Below are 6,000 nucleotides of genomic sequence, written 5' to 3'. Positions count from 1 at the left end.
TCTCATCTTCAGTAGTTCCATGCAAGCCAACAATGTCCCTTTAAAGAAAACAGTTGATCATATTTATCATCAGCTCAAATCAAAGAGTTGATGGACAGTTCATACGCCATATTTTCACTTTTGAGAGAAACAGGCAGTGGATTTCGCATAAAAATTGCAGTCTCAGGCACAGACAGAATATAACATAGGTCTCCCTGCCAGCCCCCAGGCAAGATAAAACGTAGCCAGAGAGATGCTTTTTTTTTTTTTTTTTTTTTGAAGGGGTTGTAGCGTGCTATCTCTGCTAGGTGGAGCCCGAGTATACTGCGAGAGCGGCAATCCACATCCGAGTTTTTCCTCTCACCTTTCACTGGTCTCCACACAGAATTACTCCCAGCCAGTGCGCACAATTGGTTTGTCATAGTCGCAGAAAAGAGCTCAGGTTTTAGGGACCCAAACAACTTGGACTCTTTTCTCACCTGCGGAGCGTTTTTAACCTCACAATATTTCCACTTCCTCCATCCCTCGTGTGTCCAATTCTTCTGGATATTTTTTTTTTCCCTTTTTGTTGTGTGAGTGGCGAGGTCGGTTTTTCTTTTTTTTTTTTTTTTTTTTTTTTTAGCTTCGGGACGTGATGTAGCCCCCGCACAGAAGGACGCCTCGTGCCATAAAGGGATGTAAAAGAAGGGGGGTACCTACAACAGTGCCGTGGATACACCGCGAGGAAGCTGCTGTTTACTGCGCGCAACATCACCAGGACACTCGGGATTGTGGACGCACGGCCGATTAAACAAGAGTCCATTTTTTAACGAGGATATTGAACTATTTGGATTCTCTCTCCTCCATGCACTGTGCGCGAAGCGGTGTCCAACGCCTGCAAGAGACTTTACAGTGAATTTATCGCTTTTACTTTGAATGGAAGGACGTGAGCGGTTATCTCCACTGCACCAGTGATTTCTAAATCCGCGGTAAGTGTGACTTTCCTTTACGAAATGCATGTGCGCACATCTACGATTATTCAGCTGAGGGCGATATTAAAGCCCACGAGTGACTGACTGAATGAATGAATGAAGGAATGAAGGGAAGCCTGCAGCAGTGTTGATGCGCTCTGTAATGTCAGTCTTGGCATGCACTCTTCTCTTAATTACTTTAACTGGGTTATCGATGCGTTCAGGTGCAATCAGCGCTGATCAACGCGCGACATATTGATAGCCTAAAAATCTCAATTTCCTGTTCGAATCATAGGAGCTTCAGATGCAATCTAAAGGGAAGAGGAGGTGTGTTTTTTTTTATCCCCTTACTTGGTGATGGAAACAATATGCTTTTTATGTTAAAGAAGTTGCACATATGATGCATTCCTACGAATGAAGTTTTGATACAGGCAGCTTACAAATAGAAATATCGTCCAGCTCAAAAGGGAATTTGTGGAGCTCATGCTATAGGCTAAGACACTAGCTGTCTGTAAATTGGGTCTTAAAAAGGTGTTTGATGCCAGAAATGTACCTCTGCAGGCCTGCATGCTGTTGCAGTTTGTTGCTCAAAATGTACTGGGGTGTTAGGAGGATATATGCACACTGCATTTTACATGATGTGTGTGTGTGTGTGTGTGTGTGTTAAGGATAAAATAATCAAGATGTAAAAATGTCAAACATACTTGATATCCCTCTTCATTTAGTTACATTTTTGTTTTTATATTATTTTTGTTGGGCAAGATGTATTGCAGTAAAAAACAGAATCTCTGCTCAGATATCTGGATTTATTGCACATATAGGCTACAGTAGGAATATCCCCCATGCTGAGGAAGACATGCTTTTCTCACTCTGAAAGAAGTGCAGGGTTGAGGGGTCACTGTTGCCGAATGCTTTGATGTGAGGACAGCACCCTGTCTTTCAACATCAAAATCAAAGTGAAAATGTACCCAAGCCTATCACTCTGAATCAGACCTGATGTTTTCATTTCCGATGCGAGGCTTGGAATATGCTCGGATCCTTTTTTGATTTTTTTTTTGTTCCTAAATGAAATAACTTGTAGATGATCTTAATCACGAGTGTTTATCTTGTTTAGGATGTGTGTGTTCCAGAGGAGTGACTAACTCTCGTGATGCATCTCAGAATGTCATCATTGTCGGCTGTATCCTTATTTTGACAATTACATTCATTTTATCCAGAGCTGCAGTGCCATCTGTCACGTAATCTGCATTGGTGGAAGTGCCCTCAAGCAGATGACACACACACGCAGTACCCTCTACCAACAGCACAAGCCTTTTTGACTTTCTCCTTTTGCTTAAACTCGCTGCAATATTGAACGCTTTCTGACTGAACAGTTGTGTCTGTCTTCACTTTGTGTTCATCTGTTTTGATTCACTTTAATTGCTCCTTGGTGGACTATCATCTCGGTTTTTATTTGATTTAACAGCCGTTGAACCTTGCATCTGGTGTGATACCTGATGGGAGGCCGCTGTATGGAAATCAAACAATTACTCCTTTGCCTTAGATGAACTTTTGTTGCGTTGCAGTCCATTGTAGGAGGAGAGCGTGTGCTACATATTGATTGGGCAAAGAAACACGTAGAGATAAGGAACGATGGCACACGGGCAGAGTGTTTTTTTTTGTGGTGTATCACCTTCAATCTCTTCCACAAGTTCATGGTGTTTAACTATTGCAAAAAGTCTTTTTTTTTTTTAAATTGTATTACTCAATTACATTCCCTTTTCTTTCACAGAAATGGTGACAAGCCTTTCCCTGAAAAACACACTTTACCGGAATCATTAGCCGCCTCATGAATGAGTTACTCAAGGCTGCTTTTGTCTGCATACAGTGACTCATTCTATCATGTGTTTTTTTTTTTAGTCCGACACTTTGTGCTCGCACATTGTTCCTCCCCTTGTATCCCATTACAGCAATATGTGTTAATTTGTCGCCCTCATTGATAGAGAAGCAGTCGTTTTTTTTTCCTCTTCATGTATCGTTGCTCTAAAGTAACCCCACCAGTCTGTGGTGTCGCCTCTCTCAACCCCATTGATGTAGTGCAGTTTTTCAGCGAGTGATTTTGCCTTTCCTGTGGCGGTTCCATTTATTTGATTTGATTTTTTTTTTTTTTTTGTACCTTTTTTGGATACAATAGCAAAAGCCAGGAGGAATCAAATTTGTCGTTGTGGTATGAATAGAGACATGGGCTCTTTCATTTTCTTCATTAGGTTACGGCTTCATGGCTCATATTATGGACGGTGGGGCTTTTACTGATGTTTCAATTTGGATAACCGTTCTTCAAAGTTAGATTCTTGACAGTCTCTTCGTGACAAATGTTTCCTATTTTCTAATCTTGAACCTACAAATGAAGGTATACATTTTCTTTGTAGATGAACTGCACCTTTCTAGCGTTACACTCGTGTCTTTCACTGTTAAGATGTCTTGTAGTTGTAGCAAGCTGTGATAGCTTTGCCCAAATACAGATTGGTTGGTGTGAAGCAGAATAACTCGGTGAATGAACGCTTTTTTTTTTAAACATCTATTTCTAAATGTTTTTTTTTCCTGTAGGGATCTGGCCTTGCTTTATACAGCTGAATATAAAGCTCAAGGTCATATGCTTCACACTCTTTCAGATGTTGGATTCATATTCTCTCGCCCTGAGTGTACAGTCATCTCTCTCGGGATCAGAGTGTGTGGATTGGTTGTGATTCACTTTTCATGTTTATCCTGTTTTCCACGTATATTAGCACTTTAAATGCAAGCTTATTAATCAATTTGGATATGCAAAAGGTGCCAATATGCTTTTAGTTGTTTGGTAGTTAGTGTTGAATCATCGGGTTTTGGTGGTTAGATTGCAATAGCAGCAAATTTGATGGTCTCCATGGCGACCAATCACTGAACTCTTTCATGGAATAATGTACTGTAAGGTCACTCATTTCTCAGTACACTTAACCTGAATCTAGTACAAGTTTTTTTTTTTTCCCTGTAGAGGTTTTATGAACATTTTAAAGTTTTGCTTATCTGGAGGATCTAATTTTCCATTTTAAAGAAGGGCATGGTGTTGGTTAGCCACCAAGTGCTAGTGGCTGGTTTGGAAGACAGCCACTGTGGTACATTCATCTTTGTCCAGCTTTTAGGAAGTTAGTGGCTGATACATCCAATTGTCTCAAGTTATAACTTTTCATAGTTAGAGGAAAACAGTAAATTGCTGTAGCAGGGCAAATTTTTAACTACAACATATTTTGACACATTTCCATCCATTGCATCAGTTAATCCTCAAACTCTGCTGCATGGTGAAAGAGAAAAACCTGGAAAGCACCTACCAAAATATACTATTTTTCGTTCTCCATTTTTGATTCAGCAATAAGAAGAAAAGGACTCAGTGATTTAAAAAAATGAAGAATCTTTAAAGTAATTTGTTTGCCAAATAGATTGAAATGAACCAGCCTCTAAACTGTTGACAGAATATCTTCTGTCTGGGTTTTGGACTGTTGAGCTGACATGACATTTTGAGGGTATCACATTGGGATTAAGGACATTTGGATAGCATTTTTTTTTACCATTTCCTGATGTTTTAAATAACACACAGCTTGACCAGGTTGATCTTTTATATCTTTCTTTATCTGTTACTGGAAATAATCAGTTTAAACAACAGCTCTAGTTTTCTGTGCTGCTTCATTTGGTGGACTTGAAGGCCAGGTTGAATTGTTCAATTTTAACCAGGGAACTCTCACTGTGCGCCAATAGAAGCGCTGATGCACTGTGTCAGGTGTCAATCCCACCATGAGCCTCACCTTATTTAGTTAAATATTACACTGGGAGACTACAAACTGCTGTATTTCTCTCATACTCTATCTGCAGTCTGCTTGATAGTTGTTCATTAAGCAACCGTTTTTAAGGACAAAAAGGGGGAATGGTTTCAAGCACTGAACAAGCTTTGGTACTTTATTTGAAATCCTCGTGCTCATGACATGATTAGTCTGGAAATATTAGACATCTTTTTTTGACTTGTCAAAGAGAGCACAAGTAAGAAAATAAGGACCCAACAGAAAACGGCTCTCTGAAGCTGTCCTAATGATGGATTTTTGGGACTTCTTTTGCTATTGAAATGTTTATCACTGTGGCTGGATGCTGAAGTTGTTTGGCATCACAGAAGCATCTTCATCTAAGGGAAATTATTCATTATGTTTTGTCTGATTTTCTCCCACAATTTTCAGATAATAAGAGGCTCCATCTTCAGTGTAACCCAATAGATAGTCTGGACTTCAGTGGCTAAAGACATACTGGGTCATATCTCTTTGACACAATTCATTTGCTCATCGCTTCATTTAATGTCTTTTCAACATAATGCTTTAACCTGTTCATGGAATCATCTAAAGCGAGCGCACCTTCTATACTGTGTTCACATTCCTGTGGTCAGAATATCTCCTGCTGCTACAGTGAGGCCCTCGCTTTTTCTAACGTCCCAAAGACCGGAGTTATCATGCTGTTAGGAGCGAGACAGGTTTGTCTGCTGGGGGCCTTTTCTCTGGCAGCAATGCCACAGAAGGAGAGAAGCAAAACGCTGAAATATAAGAAGTGAAAGCACAAGAGCGAGGAAAAAGGTCCTTGAGGTCCACGCCTCTCAACACTTTAGCTGTCCTGTCTCGTAAAAGAGCTACGACACAAAGGTTTGGAGACAAGCTTTCACAACCCCCTCCTGGCAGGAAATGGGGGTTGGAGTTGTGATGGAGACTTCAGCTGGTGGCTTGATGGAAAGCACAGACAATTATTTTCTTGATTCTGTAGAGGTCTTTTAGAGTGACTCCAATGTTCGGGAGCATTTCACATGCTGATGTCAAAGAAAACAAGGAGATCATTCTCAAACAGATGCTTTATGAATAGCACATTTTGCTTATTGAATATAGTATGTTACCAGGTCAACTAAAGAACAGCTTTTATGTAATGTTTGGCATTATATTTCGCCCTCCTGCAGATGACACTGATGATAAAAATAAGGTTATCGAGGATTAAAAGATGAAATATCTAAAAAGGGGGGGGGGGGGGGGGAATA

The 6,000-nt window shown here is 40.2% G+C and overlaps 1 protein-coding gene across 1 annotated transcript in view; it reads left to right on the top strand.

Moving 5' to 3' along the window:
- Window positions 1–363: 363 nt before the first annotated feature.
- Window positions 364–6,000, top strand: part of LOC132958274 (adhesion G protein-coupled receptor L3-like) — a 220,426-nt gene continuing 214,789 nt past the window's right edge. The window contains exon 1 of the mRNA XM_061031001.1: window positions 364–947. The gene's annotated coding sequence lies outside the window, so the exon portion shown is untranslated. The remainder of the gene's footprint in view (window positions 948–6,000) is intronic.

The sequence above is a fragment of the Labrus mixtus genome, chromosome 23, assembly GCF_963584025.1.
Source record: "Labrus mixtus chromosome 23, fLabMix1.1, whole genome shotgun sequence".
Classification (NCBI taxonomy): Eukaryota; Metazoa; Chordata; class Actinopteri; order Labriformes; family Labridae; genus Labrus; species Labrus mixtus.
This window is presented reverse-complemented; position numbering and strand designations above follow the sequence as displayed.